Raw genomic sequence first — 20,573 nt, forward strand, 5'->3', positions numbered from 1 at the left:
ATCATACACCATGGAATTACAGGAAAGGTCTTCCGTAAAGAATGTACATTGTAAATACAAAATATAAAATTCCTAGGTTATAGATAGTTCAAGAGAGTTTTAAAGATTTCCAAAATATATCAGCATATAAAACTTTGATCCCCTATTGTGACCCCTTCTTAACCCCCGGGGACCATGATTTGAACAAACTTGAATCTATTGTATGTAAGGAAGCTTTCATGTAAATTGCCACTTTTCTGACCCAGTGGTTCTTGAGAAGATTGTTAAAAGTTTTTCCTTTATATCTAAATGTAAACTTTGATTCTCTATTGTGGCCCCACCCTAACCCCGGGACCATGATTTGCACAAATTTTAATCTACTCTATATCAGGGAATTTTCAAGTAAATTTCAACTTTTCTGACGCAGTGGTTCTTGATAAGATTTTTAAAGATATTCGCATGTAAACCTTGATTCCCTAGTGTGACCCTACACTACCTCTGGGGACATAATTTTAGTAAACTTGAATCTACACTATGCATATGTCAGAAAGCTTTCATGTAAATTTTAATTTTCTGGCCAACTGGTTCTTGAGAGATTTTAAAATGACCCCATTCAATTTTGTATTTTTGTGATTACCTCCCCTTTGAAGGGATCTGCCCCTTCATTTGAACAAACTTGTGATCTCTTTACCCAAGGATACGTTGTGCCAAGTTTGGTTGAAATTGGCCCGGCAGTTCTGGAGAGGAAGTTGAAAATGTAAAACGTTTACTGACGGACACAGACGGAGAGACGGAAGCCGGACAAAAAGTGATCAGAAAAAGTCCCTTGAGTTTTCAGCTCAGGTGAGCTTAAAAGAAAAAAGCTCTCTAGTTCTCTAGTTTGCATTAGTGGTATAAATATATATCTATTCTCAATAAAGTCATCTGCACCTAGGCTGGCTGATTTGTTGCTCAAATGTCGAGTTAAATCGAAATATTTGTCAAACTATTGTAGTACATGTATATTAAAACGATTAAATCTAAATTTATTCATGACAATGGAAAATAAATATTTTTGTTGAATAGAAGAAAATATATCGTCATCTATTCATTGGTTCGCAGGTAGAAATAAACATTTACTTGTCATCTTTACGACGAATAAATTGTTACGTAAACCACACAGTCATCACAGTATGTAAGTGGAGTTCGATAATTTATAATTGTTCGTCTAAATTTTGGAAAGAACAGGCCCATAACATTTCCATATATACTAACTCATAATAACGAGATAATTAATTCTTTATAACGAGATAATTAACTCGTTATAACGAGATACTAACTCGTTTTAACTCGTTATGAGCCTAGCCGGCTTTCGTACAAAAAAGTAATGATACACATGTACAATTAATTCAGAGAGAGAGAGAGAGAGGGGGGGGGGGCACTTACATGTTAATTAATGATACCAATTGAATTAAAGCTAAGATCAGTATTTCCAAATTTAAGAATATCAATAACTATTTAAAGAACGTATTTAATCGAATTGCTTCCACAATATATAAAAGATATATTCAGAAAATTAATTTTATTAATATTAACCTTCAGAAAATACGTTTGGTTGTCCGTTAGATTCTCAATTACGCAAACGCCCTCGGATGTTTCCTCAGACTTGGCAACATACGATATTTCATAATTGTATAATATCAAGGGTACATGTATATATACACATAGAAATGAAACACACAGTAAATGCAGTCACCTTTTTTAGGTTTAAGATGTGCAAATATTCACCTATTCCAGACATTTTAACTTAAGACAGTGTTCGAGGCTGGTTATTAATGAACTTTTTAATGACTTTTTTCTCCGTTTTTTAACTATTTTAAAACATTTCATTCTGGTAAGGTACACATTAAGGCCGGTTTATTCTAATCTAATTAGATGCTTGATCCTGTTTGATATACAGACTTTAAAAAACTGAAATTATATTTGTATCTAACTTGGGGAGGGGGTTAAAATAAACTATAATACTGATATAAGGCCTTCCGCATCTAAGTGTATCATATATATAATGCCAGTATAAGGATTAAATTATTACACCTTTATTAAACATTGGAACTCTTCAAATTAAAGGCGCGTAAAGTCGTGCTACCGGGACAACATACGTAAACATTACTTAGGCATACGTAATATAAATTATGGTATCGAATACATATTATAATCGACTGCAAACCACGACACTGATTAAAATTCTAAAGGCAAATTTAGGAGTTGGTTATTCTTACAAGAAAACAGACGAACTTATTAAACTATGTGAAGGATCTGCCAAATCTAACCGATATAAAGCATCAATCGCAAGAAGAACTGTGAAGGGAAAAACCAACATGCACATCCGACATAATAACTTTTCTTGTAATTAATGGGATTCATATGTTATTAGAATTATTCTGTCAGACTATGAAGACATTCCATTTTATCATACAACTTGGACAGGTTCATATGGGCATGGACTTTGTAATCGTTCATGTACCCCATCCCCCCCCCCTCTCCCTCACTCTCTCTCTCTCTCTCTCTCTCTCTCTCTCTCTCTCTCTCTCTCTCTCTCTGTCTCTCTCTCATTTTTCAATATTTTAGAATAAGTTATATATTTGCCAAACTGCATTTTTTAAGACGTTTATAACACTAATTAACACAACAATTGCGTTTCCAAACTACATCTAAGCTATTTTGAAAATTACAAAATATTGATTGACTGCCTTAGGACAGAGAACATCGTTGTTTGGAATTTTTAAATCAGGTGTAGTAGAGTTTAAAAAAACATGTAACATCCTTGATAAACTAGTGTTAGGATATTTAAAAATGCAGTTTGACCAATGGCTATTCTATTTAAAGATACACAATGTACTTTAACTTTTAAAAAAAAGGGGGGGGGGTTGCTATGAACGTTTCGTCCCAGTAATCTCGCACTTACTCGCGAGACTTGTGCATTTTCTTACCAATGACGCACAAGAGTCATCAAAGCGCGATAACTCTAATGAGCTGGTAATGAGAGGTATTGGGGACTCAGACCACGTGATATCAGAATAGGGACTTGTGTACGTATTCACGCCCTTCATCCATCCATCCCACCCCCAAACCCGCTATCTTATCAATATAATAATGTCACCCAAATTACAGTAAAAATCTTGTCGAATTTGCTTTCTATTTATTTTCCATAGACAAGTATTGTAAAAGTTCACCGTTACAAATGCACTCCAAACGGCCTCCCATTTATTAGGTTGTGCATTTTAGAATACAGTCAATCGGAAAGAAATTTCTGACAGAGAATTTTCAATATCCACCTTTATTCAAAGAATTTTGCATGAACGTACGAGCATGCATAAATGTCTGGTGTAAGATTGAACATGTGGTAATTAATGCATAAACGCCTTTGACCGAGGGAGTTATTTGAATATACCTTATTACGAGGTCGCATCTGAATGCAAAAAATTCAAAATATTCATTGCCGACACCCTTGTTAACCTCCTGTGCTTAATAAGTTATGTGGGTTTATTTTTCTCTGTTAGATTCTGTAGCTCCCTGGTATGGTGTCCGGATAGGGCCATTTGCAAAAGCGTGACTGCGCGTTAGTCACAACACGTCGTCATGCCAACAAGCAACGCGCCTTCGCGCAGACAAGCAACGCGCTCTCACGACAACAAGCAACGCGCCTTCGCGCAGACAGGCAACGCGCCTTCGCGCTCTCACGACAACAAGCAACCCGCCTTCGCACTCTCACGCCAACAAGCAACGCGCCTTAGCGATAACAAGCAACGCGCCTTCGTGCAGACAAGCAACGCGCCAACGCACCGTCACGCCAACAAGCAACACGGCACGAAGGCGTATTGCTTATTGGCGTGACGGTGCGAAGGCCCGTTGCTTGTTGGCGTGACGGTGCGAAGGTGTGTTGCTTGTTGTCGTGAGAGCGCGAAGGCGCGTTGCTCGTCTGCGCAAAGGCGCGTTGCTTGTTGGCGTGAGAGCGCGAAGGTGCGTTGCTCGTTGGCGTGTTGTGACTAATGCACAGTCACGCTTTTGCAAATGGACCTATGTGGACACCATACCCTGGTCTTCATTCATATTCTTGTTTTTAGACCGGGTGCAACAGATTTGCAGCTACCTCTGTGAAGCGGCATAATCATGTTATTCGCTCCGCGGGGCGAATTAGTTTGACATGTTTGGTTTAAACGGTTAACTATTGAATTTTTATAATCATGCTATTTATTCCGTTTATAAAAGCAGAAATCATGCATTCACATTTACAGAATAAATGCTATAATTAAGTACGTAGAATACATGCTCCGCGGAGCGAGTAACATGATGATGCCCAAATATTGAAGGGAGAATAAGGGAGGAGGTGGACCTGGTTGCACGTAGAGCAGAAAAACCTCAAATTCTCATATCTGGGCACAGGTAAACTACCTGTTCCGCACGAGTTCATTCACAACGCATCAGAAAAATCCAATCGAAAGCTCTATACTATTATGCCTCGTTCACACGAATGAGCCTTAAATTTTACTTCGCATTAAATTTGATGCGAAGTAAAATACTGCGCATTAAATTAATTCGAATTAAATAGCGTTCACACGGCGGTAATATTTAATGCGAAGTAAACTAATGCGCATTAAATTCGATTACATCTCTTTAAAGGGTGCGCACAATAAATAAAAGAATATAGACTATATCATTGAAAATTATTTTATAGATATTTTAATGAATATTGTGTAGATACAGAATTCATTGTTCAAAACACTTTATATCTTTTAACAATGTACATGTAACAGATCTACATACAAGGAGTTTTGTCGTGTTTGTTTTTATATGTTCCCAAGAAATCACTTGTTATTTCTTCTGACGACCAGCATTCACTTTAGACAATATATTGCTTCTTCATAAGCCCAGTTAAAACACTGGAACGTCTCTTTTCCCTCTTTCTGTTCCAATCTCTTTCTTTTCAATTCCATCAGGTCTTCCATTTCTTAAATTGAAATTCAAAATTTTATTCCTTTCATACAACCGATCGTTAAAATATGCTTTTAGCGAATTATAAAGTATAAAATAGAACATACTCGACAGGAAATTGGTGTAACATGTTTAAAATATGCTCCAAATCACACCTGAATTCACCTTGGTTTGTAGGTAGCAAGGTAAATGTACTAGTAATTTGTTCATATTTTTTATGGTGATATGAAACACCTGAATATCTTTAAACATATCAAAAGTGCTTGGTAGTAAAAACATAATTACAATTTTCAAACTTTCAGGATAATATACAGATGTGAACTGTACATGTTTGTTTTTATGGAATTATATATATTCATAGGAAATGTTCTAATGCTTTAATCATTACCATAGTTCCTAAACTTTTTCCTCCCCACTGGTTCTCGAATCTTCCTCTTCAAAGAGACCTCCTGCGATGCTGTTGTTATAAAGAACATTTTTGAGAATGATCTACAATACATGTATTTTGCAGTTTTAGGATACCATATTAACCTTGCTACAAACAGAACTTTTTTTTACAAGTACCTTATTATTTAATAAATAATTTCCAATGACCGGTTTCATTGTCATTTATCCCAATATTAATATGCAGCAATATGCATGTAAGAAATCAGAATGCAATTTAAACAAGAGATGTTTGTAAAACATATATGCCCCCATGGTGCAAAACTGAAAAGGGTTATACACATACATCATTTAATTGATAGTAGTATCACCAATTCAAAATACTGAGTAGACAATATCTTCCTATGTCAGAGTGGATTGACCATGTGACCTAAAAATCAATAGGGGTCATCTACTCCTTATGCTGTACCAGTGTACCCTTGACCATGTGACCTCAAAATCAAAAGGGGTCATTTACTCTTTGGTATGTACCAGGATACTAAGTTTGATGTCTGTCAAGCAAATGATTCTAAAGATATTGAGTGGACAAAGTCTTCCTATGTCCATAATAGATTGACCTTTTGACAATAGGGGTCCACATATGAAATGTCATTACGATCAAGTGAATGATTCTAAAGATATTGAGTGGACAAAGTCTTCCTATGTCCATAATAGATTGACCTTTTGACAATAGGGGTCCACATATGAAATGTCATTACGATCAAGTGAATGATTCTCAATATATTGAGTGGACAACATGTGGTCTACCGGCCGACAGGTGCAAAGCAATATGCCCCTCTTGTTTGAAGGGGGGTATAAATATTATTATGTATATCAATATCATTCCCTTTTTCTCATCCCAAGCAAAATACACATATACACCTGTAGATGGAATAAAAGTTTCCTCTGCAGTTATGTCCACAACAGATTCTGAAATTTTCAAGAGATACATGTATATGGATACATATAAAATTTGCACATGAACATGTAGATTTCAGTTACAAGTAATCTGACTTTAAATATTTTGTAATTGTGTAAGAAAAAGTACACCAACTTTTCTCAAACTGCCGAATTTTCATATGGTGAGTTGAAATATAATAATATGTCAAATAATTTGCTAAGTTAATCATGTGTATTTATTTGTCAGCAGATGTTCTGTACAAATTGCCATATGTGTATTTTAAAGTTTTCAATAAGAGTGCAGATTATAGTATAGCTAATAGGTTCAACTCGAAAACGAAGTAGCTACATGTAGTTGATAAATATATTTACCAGATATGCATCGTATATGTCAGAAAGTTTTCTTGTAAATATCAGCTTTTCTGACTCAGTGGTTCTTGAGAAAAATATTTTAACTATATATTTGTATGTAAAACTTTGATCCCCCTTGTGGCCCCATCCTTCCCCCGGGGGCCATGATTTTAACAAACTTGAATCTGCACTATGTCAGAAAGTTTTCATGTAAAATTCAGCTTTTCTGGCTCAGTGGTTCTTGAGAAGAGGATTTTTAAAGATTTTTCCTATATATTTGTATGTAAAACTTTGATCCCCTATTGTGGCCCCATCCAACCCCCGGGGCCCATGATTTGAACAAACTTGAATCTGCATTATGTCAGGAAGCTTTCATGTAAATCTCAGCTTTTCTGGCTCAGTGGTTCTTGAGAAGAAGATTTTAAAAGTTTTTCCCTATATATTTGTATGTAAAATTTTCATCCCCCTTGTGGCTCCATCCTACCCCCCGGGGGGCCATGATTTGAACAAACTTGAATCTGCACTATGTCAGAAAGTTTTCATGTAAAAAAAAAAATCTGCTTTTCTAGCTCAGTGGTTCTTGAGAAGAAGACTTTTCCTATATATTTGTATGTAAAACTTTGATCCCCTATTGTGGCCCCATCCAACCCCCGGGGCCCATGATTTGAACAAACTTGAATTTGCATTATGTCAGGAAGCTTCCATGTAAATATCTGCTTTTCTGGCTTAGTGGTTCTTGAGAAGAAGATTTTTAAATGTCCCCACCCTATTTTTGCATTTTTGTGATTATCTCTTCTTTGAAATGGACATGGCCCTTCATTTGTACAAACTTGAAAGCCCTTCACCAAAGGAGGCTTTTGGCCAAGTTTGGTTGAAATTGGCCAAGTGGTTCTGGAGAAGAATTCGAAAATGTGAAAAGTTTACAAACGGACAGACAGACGACGGACAAAATGTGATCAGAAAAGCTCACTTGAACCTTCGGTTCAGGTGAGCTAAAAAATCAAGTCACTAAAGTGTCTATATCAGTTTGCATATCTTTTTTTCAATAGCAGTTTCATTATTGGCCATAGAGACTGTTTTTATGAAAAACAAATGTCTCCGAGTTCCCCAAATTTTAAGTGCTTCAACTGAAACCTCCTCCCCTTAGTGTACTGCATGGTGTGGAGAAAAAATAAGCCACATAGGAGTAGAAGCTACACCCCTCTTAGATCCACTATAACATTTAGGAAAATAATTGGATCCTCCTCCTGCCCGACAATATGCACATTTTGCGACAGACAGACGGACAGAAAGAAATACAAAAACAACATGTCTTCCCTGGAAGAGGGGAGACATAATTAAAATATATATATATACATTCTTTTAATTCACAATAAAAAGCACATGTAATTTCTTCATTTGTCAATCAATGGCCAAAGTTCAAAATAAATTGCTAAATAAAGGGTTGATAATTATGGACATTTAGTAATTGCTACTTGATTAAGATATGAAAACAGGGATTTATCAAGGTTCTTTTTACTATTAAATAGTAAAGGATACCTTTACCCCTTTGACAACAAATGAATATTTCCCCATCCACAGGCAAAAATTTCCTTCAATTGTAAAAACAACACATAACTGAATGATAATTTGAACAAAAATCATATATTCTAATTAATAATCTATAATCATCCAAGTCTTTCAATATAGATGATAATCACTACTCAATCAATTCATATGCCATTTTAGAGATATTATAATCTGAGGATCATGTCCCCCATCTTATCCCTCCCCTGGAATTTCATGATTGCATTCTCAAAATTTCCCCTAAAATATGAAATGAGCTTTAACATTTAAAAGCTGGATAAACCCTTGAAGAAAAATGTTCTCTTTTTCATGAAGGTCTGTATGTTACCAGTACTCACAGTCAACTCTCAGGGCTTAAATAAAACTTCAGAACAGGGTCCGCCACCTGTTTTAGAAGCTTCTCTTTTCCTACATGCTTCCTTCTTCTTAACACTGGACTGACTGTCTTGTATCCTCTTTTTTTGTTTGTCCACAGTTCTCATACATGACACTGTTACAGCATTCACCCTGTACAGGGATGGGGTAATTGAAAATTAAATACATTTTAAAAAGGGTTTCTGTACATTCATAGAGTTTATGAACATTTTGTGCAAGAATTTTATAAACCTGTACAAAAGAGTTGGTGAATAAACATAGTTTTATGTATAATTTTGACCTTTACTTATTACATCCCCTCTCAACTACCTTGTGCCACAAGTTGTGGTTTGCAACCCCCCCCCCCCCCTAATCAACTTAAGATTTGCATCCCTCTCCCAGAAATATTCTGAATCCACGCAAATAGGGGTGGGGGGATCCTTTTTTTTAAAAACACATTAAAAAAACAACCATAAACATAATAAATAAAAAAAAATTAATGCACCCAAGAAATTCAACAATGATCAAGCAACATATTTGTTAAAATGTAAAAGAGAAAATCATCGAAACATTTTTGTCGTATTTAAGGGTGACGGACCTAATTCGTTTCTATAATAGAGATTTTATTCAAATTTTGATATAAGGTAAAGCATGCATTAATGAGTTAAAATCAATGAAAAAACCAAATGAAAATCGTATTTGATTTTCACCGGGGGGCGTTTCAAAAGTTGACTATGAGGTAGTCATAATTGCAAAGGAAATATAGGGAAATTTCCAATGTGCAATATAAAAGTTAAAATTTTAAAAATTCTACAATAGAGTTTTATACCAAATTAAAGGATGATTTTAAAAAGACAATAAGCTTACTAATTATAAGAAAAAAAGTATGGGTCATCGGCAATTCTTTTTCAGGGGAGCATGTCAAAGGACGATTTTTGGCCAGTTTTCAAGGAAAATGTCATTGAATAAGAAATGGATAGGTTTTCTACTTGTAGTTTCATACTTTTCCTTTATACTAAATAATCACATGGATTAGGAAAAGGTTCACCAATCATATCTAGACACTGAGTCATTGCATAATATTCCAGGGGTGGTGTCAAAATATGTAATGTCTGAACTGTCACAAATTCAATAAATCCGATATAGAGCTCAGTATGCAGTGGATTTGTATATATAGTGTAGGCCTATATGTAATATGCATACTTTGTTTTCATTTTCATAATCTTCAACCTTTCTAAATAAATTCAAAAATTTCAAATGTTTGAATAAAAGCATACATGATAAGAGATCAAGTACATGACTTATCGGACAGTTTCAAGATAGGATCTAACATGTACTTCAAGTGTCATCTTCATCTATAAGATTTTTCTTATGAACACTCTCAGAAACAAAATGGACTTTTATTCCCTGAAACATTTTTATAAGTTAAGCTTAAGAGTAGCATAAATCTATTTTATTAAAGGAATTCTGATATTTCTTGTAGGCTACTTGTATTGAATGTAAATGCATATATACATGTTTTTGTAATACGGTGGTACATGTTGATTGGTAATTGCATTCTCAGACGCATATTATTCTAACTGACTGTATTTTTCTCTACATCAAAAGATAATGATAAGTCGACTATTTTCGCCAATATATGTGTATCTCTGCCGTGTGATCGGTTCTGTGCTAAGATCTGCGCTAGGATGATATAGATAGTCTTCAAACTATTCAACGGCAGGATCGATTTTCCGCGCAATCGGCATTGTGACGTCAAATACAAATGTTATGTTAGCCATATAGTCTAGTCAATCTAGCTCAAAAATGAGCAAAACCTCAAACTAATTGCAACAGAAATGAAATTTTGATTATTCATGCAAGAAAACACATGCAAACAACATATTAAAAATCGGCTTTTGTATTTCCATGGGAAAATTGGAATTTTGGGGTAAAAGGATGTGTTTTTTCATGAAAATCGCTAAAAACTGGAAATTGAAGAAAATGTCCATTTTATGTAACATACAGTGAAAATAAGTTTCATATCTCAAATTTCAACCTGGAAATGTTCGATTAATTTTTTTTACAGCAGAATATATTCCTTCCTTGACTGTAATTTTTGGGTAAAATCTTGCTTTTTTGAATATAATTGTTAAAGATTGAAATTTTAAGAAAAAACCCCACATTTTGTCATACATTTGAGTCTAACAATAAAAAAATGAAGTTAGGATTTATTTTAAAAACTGCTCAACAAGTAAGATATATAGATTATTGGCAATATATATGAAAAATACCATTTTAGGTAGGAAAACCTACCTTTTTCTAAAACAAAAATAGTGAAAAACTGGAAATGATAGGAAATGACTGTTTCATAGAAGAGATGGCATTGATCTTATAAATTTAAGAATAAAACGTCCAAATGCACAACTTATCTTTTCTGCACCAAAATTTATTTTCCCTTGCCGAATTTTGGGCTGAAATCTTCATTTTCCAACAAAAATCGTTAAAAACTGGATTTTGGAAGAAAATACTTTTTCCTGTCCATTAGGCATATATGAGTTACCACATGAAGATTTATACATTAAAATAAACTGTTAACACAAAACAAGTGTCCCTTCAAAAATGGTCTGTAAAAGATGACCTACATTTTTGCAGATACCCCCCTTACATCGGAAGTTGGAGGCGCTTACCATTCCGGTCCTATGTTTCACATAAATACATGTAGTATTTTAAAACAAACAGTGTATAGTAAAGTTTACGTTACCAAATTCTTTATTAAGCTGAGTTTTAACAGTTTGTACTACATCTATGACGAAACAAGGTTCAGTTTCTTCGATTTTATAAAGAAATCTTTAATACGTGCACTTCGTCAAGTTCTAGAGTTTGGGAAAAGGGGGGGGGGGTTATAGCCGTATTTGATGTTTAGTTCTATCCAAATTATTGTGCAATTAATACCGAGAATTTCAGGAGTAATCTGTTTTAAAAACAATGGACACATAGAATTAAAAGCAAATTGAATCAGGCACGCAGCATCGTAAAAAAAAAGGGGGGGGTGTGAAGATAATTTCACAATATTGCCTTAAAATTGACAAGTAAATTTTAATCCAAAGTTATAAAAATACTTGATGGTGTGTGTGGTGTTGGTGGGGGGGGGGGGGGGGGGGGGGCTAAGGTTGTTCTCTCAGTTCAATTTTACACTTCCACTGTGTACAGTTCACGACAATGCTATTTATAAAAAAAAAAAAAAAAGAGGAGGGAGAGCAACCAATCTGTCTAAAAATCGACCTCTGTACGTAAAAATTTATCAACTTTGCATGTAATGATAAAAGGTGTAGAGCCATTATTGCTACGTGCCTGATAATTATATAAGTGATCATTTGAGTAATTGCAGTACAGTTCAGTCCATGTTTTTACAAGTACAACGGCTAGTGTCACAATTTGCCTTGCATTTACAGCGAAAAACGTTCAAAAGTTTATCTGGCGCGACTTGTAATTTAATTTTAACGGATACAAGAATTGCTGAAAGCAGTGATAAGCCCCAATTAGAAGGATCCAAATTAATCATTTCTTTAGTCCACTCTATGACTTAAAAAATTCTTGCAGTGCTCCTTTTCTGCAGCTGTAGTTAGTGGCAATGACTGAACTTATAAAAATGATATTGTGGTAGACAATTCTTCACATAGCAAATCTTCTATAAGTGTCTAAATGGTATTCCATCGTACAAAGTCGATATGACATCGACACCAGAATATATCTTTTTCTCTATGAAATCCTCATATAGGAAGGTGAAGATAACGAACAGTGATCCATCTCGTAACTCCTATAAGCAATACAAAATAGAGAGGTGGGCAAACACGGACCCCTGGATATATCAGAAGTGGGATCAGATGCCTATGGGCTAGAAGGAGTAAGCACCCCCTGTTTACTGGTTACACCCGCTGTGAGCTCTATATCTTAATAAGGCAAACGGAGTTACCCTTATTCAATATCATTGTGCCAAGAACGGCCTAACAATCTATATGAAACAAGTCAGGCAGATTTGACCCAATGATAGGTTGTATTGGCAAAGTAGATTGTTATAACGACCATATAATTCGCGAAATGCTGACTTTAAACGAAACAGTTGAAACCCCTTCACCATCAACTTGTTTGTCAGTAGCCTGCCTCCATTTCAAAACTAATCATATACAGAATTTTTTCGCGATTTCTCTACATTTTGACTATACAGGACCTGTTCCGATGCCGAACATTTTTGACGTTGTGTCGCATCCTATGAATGCATGTAGAAAGGGAAAGGATTGACTAACTTCGTTTCCTAAAAAGACGTCTGGTTTTAACGATATTCTTCACTTATATTAGGGGCAAGATCAAAAATTCAATGTCTCACAAAAAACTAAGTTCACATAGTTTTCACCAAGAACCCCCCCCCCCCCTTTAAAACTTAATATGACAAATGCTGAAACTAATCGAATAACAAACAAAAAAAGAAACGTACGATTATAAATAACACTCTGTATACCTCTGTATACCTTTTCTACTGTTTATTCACAAATGAAAGTGTACATTAAATCTATTAAATGTTCATTAATATGTTTTAAATATTATGTGGTATTCAACAGTCGCTTGTCTTTTTCCTTTTTCCACTAAAGTGTAATCGATGTCGGATGACAGAAACTTGCGGGAGTTTTTATTCCCCTCCCCCTAACTAATTGAATTTAAATTTTCATCCGACATTGATTTCGTCCCTTAGGGCAGTTATGTTTATTTCAGAGTTCGTTGCTATTTCTGTGCTTTATATATAGACATTTCAAACACAATGTGCATTTTGTATGATCCTCTAAAATTTACGATAAATAACTGTATCCCATTTCCATTCTCAATGATCGTGTGCCAGCGTGGCGAGAATTCCATCGTCATCGAAAACAAGTTTTGTCTTGAATAGATGGCCGGGCGGTCTAGCGCGCTGTTCGCATGCTGCTAGGAGATATGGTTCCGCAGGTCGTGAGCCCAAGACTAATTAGAAAGAGTAACTACTCGATTTTACATCAAATCATGATACTATGCGCAAGTGTTTACTTACATTGATTTTTTATTATTTATATTATCAATGTTTTATTATCATTATTATTACCCATGAATGACTCCCCAAACCTGAATTTGAAAAAGAAAAGCAAAAATACTTTACTTACTTAGTTTTATAAAAGTTTTTAATACAAAACGCTTGCTCAAATGATGAAGATACAAAATAACTGAAACTTTTAACCCGAATGGCTTTCCATACTTTTTTTTTTAACAACCGTAATTCCCCCTTGTAAATTGACACTAATTCTTTAAGATTTCATTTATAATTGATTATTCATAACTTTTAAAGTAAATATTGTGTTTTATAATTAAAATTAATTCAGTAGAGGGTCAAACAAAATATTTTGAAGCTTTATTCGCGAAAGTTCCCCGGGAATGGAAGTCGACAAAGAATATGAGATGCTGAGCAATATTGTATGTATATAGAAGGTCTTAAAATCACCTTTTTAATACAACTGTTAAGCTGTTTAATCGCGTTTTTTATTACATGCACTTTAGATCGTCGTGTATAACTTTATTCCGATGACTGTCACAGTTAAGTTACTCCCCTTTACGTGTACGGCGTGCCGTAAACACCACAAAATATCGATGGTTTACTAAAACATTTAAGTCTAAATTTAAAATATTTCCCATTGTCCGATTTTGTCCGATTTTTTGTATGTTGTTAATCACGCTTATGTTTATTAAATTCCGTCGAGTTTGTTTCTGTTGCAATTACTTTGAGGTGATTTGCTAGATTGACTAGACTGAAAGCCCAGCGGCGTATTCAACGTCACAACTATAGCAGCTGTTCCCAACATTATGACGGAACGATTTGTTTGGGGTTTTTTTTGTGGTTTTTTTTTTGTCGGAAGAGGAATTATTCTGCTTTGGTATAATAATAAAATATCTATCCAATGGGTAGGGGCGATAGCGTGTTTATTGTCAGCCGAGAAACTACTCCCGGTCCTGCCTCTGTTCTTCGTTTGTTGTTGATTGATACGGTTTTAGTCATTATTTCTTTGTCGTTTTAATGAATGGTCGAAAGATTTCAAAATATAATTCTACCCTCTTTTCCGCAGTTGGTTGTAAATAGATATTGTCGTCGGTTTTTGAGTAATACGCTTCTGGTGCATGCCGCAAATCGTTAATTGTTTATAGAGTAATACAGTAATTACTATTGATAAAAATATTCATGATATAAACTATATTCAGAAGTAAAATTTTAATAACAAAAGAGTCTCTTTTTTTTTTATTTCGTTGTGCATACGCAAGACAGTTTGATTCATCCCATATGCGCGGAAGGTTGTAAAACACGGACAATTACGGAATCCCAGAAATTATACATAAAACACGGAAGAATTACGGACAGATTTTTTAAAGTCACGGATTCACCATCGTCGCAAACCACGGGTTATTGTTTATTTGTGAAATAGAATGAAACAATAACCCGTGGTTTGCGACGATGCGGATTCACAGATACAAAAGTTATGGAAATTCTATAAATCGACTTTATTGAAGAATTGATATAAAATATGGATTAAAACAAGATGTATTACTTGTATAATGAAAGAAATATACAGTCTCAAGTTCAGTTCGTAAATTTCGCATGTTCATAATGTGATGAAACAATTGCAGCGACGTCACAATGCACGGAGACTGTAAATAGCGATGTGCGCGGCTTTCTGCACAGAAGTGCAAAATTTCGAATTAGGTCTGTCGTCCTTAAAAGCAATTCTTTCCATATTGTATTACTCAGTATGCCTATGCAGAGCTAGCACATATTTACGTCTGACATTATCTAATGACATGCTGTTTGTACATGTGTTTTAGTGATTACTATCATTTTGATTAGTTTTTCGCACAAAACTAACATTGATATAAATTATATAGCTGACCACGGGTATGATGCATGTGACCCAAATTTGCCATTACGCATGCGTCTACATTTAATTCGAATTAGCTTCGCTTAGCGTTCACACGGAGCTAATGCAAAGTAAATTTAATTCGCATTAAATCGCGACGTCAATTTTAATTCGAAGTAAACTAATGCGCATTAAAATCTCCGTGTGAACGCGATTCAGATTTAATTCGCATGAACTTACGTTTAATGCGGATTAAATTATTCGTGTGAACGAGGCATTAATAACACACCGGGAATAAATTCGAACACGTGTTTACCTTACCATTTATAAATATATATCTCTTCCACCAATAAAAACTGGGCGCCACCAGTTAACTGAAAAATTGCTGAGTGTGGCAGAAAACAGCAAACAATCAATCAGTCTTTCAACACCTATCTCATTTCACTGGATAGCTTTCTGCTGTCTCACAAAATCTGCAGAGTCCTATAACCCTACAGACTCTCCATAATCTCTTGATGCATTGAGTGTATCTATGGCCGTACTACAAGGTATTTTGCCAGCTTCAGTAGTGAAATTTTCAAATTTTGAAGGGACAAACCACACTTAACTAACAGGGCACCAATAAAACGGTTTGAGAAGTTAACACTTAAAAATCATGGACGACCAAAATGGTCCAACTTACTGAGACGGCACCAATTTCTGTGATTATCTCTCTTAGGTACCAAATCACCATAACCGGACACTTTCTCTACAATGTATTGAAAATGATGAAAATTCATAAAACAAAACAATGCAAAGACAGCGAAAACAAACATGGATTCTTTACAAATATCTGAGAAAAGAAAATGTTCGAAATTTACAAATTTTAACTAGTTATTTAAAGCTGACATGAATTAATAAATATAGTATAATTCTATATGTCCACCATATTTCTCTGCTAATCCGCCATATTAGTTGGATATGTAATAGTTGTGCAGATACCCGATGGGCGTGGTCATAATGACACGAGGGAGCGTAGCTGAACATAATCAACAATATTATATGGGTAAGTCACTTGTACCATAGTTTACTATTATTCATTATATTTTATTATAGCTTTCGGAAGCGCGGTCGCCTGTTAATAATATGGTGTCATTTTTTGTCTTTACATTACACTTTGAACACTATATATTTCTTTTAAAATGACTTTCTATCACCAAAAATTGTGTGAACGTTAACTATTCTTTTTTTTTTTTTTTAAATGCATCTAAATGTTTGGACTGTTGGTTTTAATATTCTTATTTCATATTTACTCATTTTCCGACTACTAGTACCGGTATTAGCTTCAAAGAATTGAAAATATATACAATTAAAATTCTAAGAAACCATATTTGTGCTTTTTTCTGTTTAAAAATTAAGCAACATATTTAATTGATGATGCTAGTTACTCTTAATTCAAAAATCCTATTTGATAGTCGTCAATGTACTAAATATTTTGACTAATTTGGCTGATAAACATTTACATGTATATACAATGAATTAAAAAATATCGATGAAACATAAGCGAAACAAAAAAAAAAAAATTAAGATTTGTATGGCGCGAAACCATAAAAGAAACACGACAAGTCTGATTGGCCGCTGCTGTTCTCTCGAACGCGTTCTTATCATGTGACTGGGTCTTTTATGAAATCTTTATAAATGATACCCGTATTTCTACTTACACGTGTTTCTCGACTTGTTCACACACATGGAGGAGAATAGGGAAATAGAAAGTCTTTGGGACGAAACCATTGACGATATTATCTTGTCTCAAGCTATAGATGAGATTGAGTGCGAATATTTATTTGGAGAACTTAGTCCGAGTCAGTTATCCGTGTTTAATATGGGCAATTTTGATCTGGAGGAACCTCATACAGTGGTCTGGACAGTGATGTTTTTTTTTCGAGTTTGTGGACGGGGTTTAAAGAAAAGTACAGATAACCCACACTTTTAACAAAAGAAAGCATGCCAAACTATGGTACAATCTATTGTTATATTTGTCACATATTTATAGTGATTTTCTTTTGTTGTTCAGGAATTGTATCTGGTTATCACCAACAGGTTTTTTTTTAATAAATTCGATCAGTGCATACTATCTTTTCAAGATTTATTACTGGGTTCAGATACTCTTCACACAATTGCTCTGAAAAAATATAGTTCCATTCATGATCAGCAGATACAATATTACAACAAATGTTTAGAATATCGATGTGTATGTAATACGAAGAAGAAAACAAAATTAACATCAAATGATTTTAAGAAAATCACTTTTTCACCAGAAATGTAAATAAGAAGTATTCATATTCCTACGCTAGCTGCCTCCTCGGTGTTTTTCACGAAAATATACAGGTCATTCTTCGATTGACAATTATTTTCCTTTCATGATTATTGTTCGTTAATTATCATACAATTTCTTCTGAGAGAGAATGTTAATCATTAAATGTGTGTGTGTGTTTTCTTTTTCATAAGGATTTATATGTATAACAGAGCACTTCTGGTAAATGCCGATGATTTTGATATCGGCATTTTGTCTTATACAATACGTACGACTACGAGTTATCGACCGTTATAAACAAGCATGACGCTTTGTCTACACGGCTTCATAGACGCTGGTATTAATTAGATATATGTAATCAGAGCAGAGGAAAACAACTGAACAGAAAAGAGAATAAATGTGATATCTAAAGGAAAACATGTTACCACTGGTAACGGTAGTTTTGAAAGACAAAAGGCTATCAAATCATTTTATTAAAGTGTTCCGGAAGTCAAATATACATTTTGGTTTATCTTATGTATTTTTAAAAATAAATACCGATAGTAAAATTATTTCAGTTATATTTTAATCAATAAACGATATAATGGGCAAAAACACCTTTACGATACCGAAAACGAGACTGAAAATGTAATACCGGATCTGACATCACAACCCATCATTGGCAGTTTCTTCACAACAAGACGGGAGTATAAAAGAAGAAAATATTCGAAGAGAAATGGCAAGTAAGAGTAAGGGACGCATGTGTGTAGTTGTAGGAAGCAACAACAGGCCCTCGGACACCGTTTCCGTCCATGTTTTCCCGAAGGACGGGCGACAGAGAGCAGCATAAACTCGATTTGTGAGACTGACCCGTGCAGACTGGACAGGATCGTCCCAGTATACTGTTGTTTGTAGTGCTCATTTCACGGACGGATGTTTCCAGGCTCAGTTTTCACTGATTTTTCTGATCACATTTTGTCCGTCGTCCGTCTGTCTGTCCGTCTGTAAACTTTTCACATTTTCGACTTCTTTTCCAGAACCAATGGGCCAAATTCAACCAAACTTGCCAGAAAGCATCCTTGGGTAAAGGGGATTCAGATTTGTTCAAATGAAGGGTCATGTCCTTTTTCAAGGGGAGATAATTAAGAATATGTGAAATTTTGGTGGCATCTTTTAAAAATCTTCTTCTCAAGAATCACTGTGCCAGAAAAGATGAAATTTATAGATAAGCTTTATTAGGTAATGCAGCTTCTAAATTGTTAAAATCATGGCCCCCGGGGGTCGGATGGGGCCACAACAGGGGATCAAAGTTTTACATACAAATATATAGGAAAAATCTTTAAAAATCTTCGTTTCAAGAACCACTGAGCCAGAAAAGCTGAGATTTATATGAAAGCTTCCTGATATAGTGCAAATTCAAGTTTGTTAAAATGATGGCCCCTGGGGGTAGGATAGTGCCACAAGGGGGGGGGGTCAAAGTTTTACATACAAATATATAGGAAAAATCTTTAAATATCTTCTTCTCAAGAACCATTGGGACAAAGAAGTTCACATTTACATGAAAGCTTTCTGACATAGTGTAGATTCAAGTTTGCAAAAACTATGGCCTCCAGGGGTAGGTTGGGGCCATAATAAGGACTAAGGTTTTACATGCAAATATATAGGGAAAGTCTTCTGATATGGACCAAGGTGACTCAGGTGAGTGATGTGGTCCATGGGCCTCTTGTTTAATTATTATTTTGAATGGCAAGAAATTTTGAAGAATCCAATTTTCCATTTTTTTCTTCTTGTTGTAACAACCCCCCCCCCCCCCCCCCCCCATGAAAAATGACGATACATGTCTAGTTATTACATGTACATTTTGCTTTTCAACACATGCATGCATACTAATTGTATGGTGTAGAATTGCACCCTTTACCAAGTTTTCCTTCATTTACAGTGTAAGGAATGGTAAACCAAAATCACCAAACAAAATGCATAAAGGCCAAGATAGTTTTAAGCGTAGGGACTTCATTCACGAATACATAAATACATGTATTCAGAAAAATCGCATACATGCATTGCAGGACTATAGCATATGTGTGTATTAACGTTTCTGTAACATGTCATAATGATTATTTTCATTTCGTAGATCTGGCGCAATGGATATATTCTGAAAATAGACATACCGCTGTACGTCGAAATTTCATATCCAAATGTATTCGATAAGATGTTAGTATTCATAAATCAGTAAAATTCGTGTTGAGGTTTTATTTGATATGATACAGTGTCAATCTACTGTAATGCATTAGTAGGATATGCAAAAGGCAAGAGTATAAACATTTTCTAGTATCGATATCTGTATGATCACGAAAAAACATTATATAATTTGTATCCGGATTCATATGCCGATTTCGATATCAATAAAAACAAAGCTGCATAGTTTGGGTGAGGGGGTTCTAATGAGTCTGATGAAATTAAAAGAAGGAACCCCACATTTGCATTCAAACTAGATGTACTTCAAAATAAATTCATTTCTGCTCTGACTGAAAGCATGATTCTAAATTCGGGAACGAATCTTGCATACAAAATAATTAATAGGGGAACACATAAATCCAAGCTCCCTTGGAATTTAATGAAATACAGATATGCACCTTTCTTTCAACACGAATTTATATGTTGTTTCAGGCACGTATACAGGGGGTTGGGGTGGGCAGGGAGGCTGGGCTGGGTTGGTCTGCTCTCCCCACTTTTTTGACAGTTTACTTTTTTCCGTTATTCTAGCATACAAAGTCAGTATTTTCTACATGCACAGTTTAAACTGATATTTTTTTTTAAATTTGTAATTAATTCAACTATAAGCATCAACTCCT

Source organism: Ostrea edulis, chromosome 4 (genome assembly GCF_947568905.1).
Source record: "Ostrea edulis chromosome 4, xbOstEdul1.1, whole genome shotgun sequence".
Classification (NCBI taxonomy): Eukaryota; Metazoa; Mollusca; class Bivalvia; order Ostreida; family Ostreidae; genus Ostrea; species Ostrea edulis.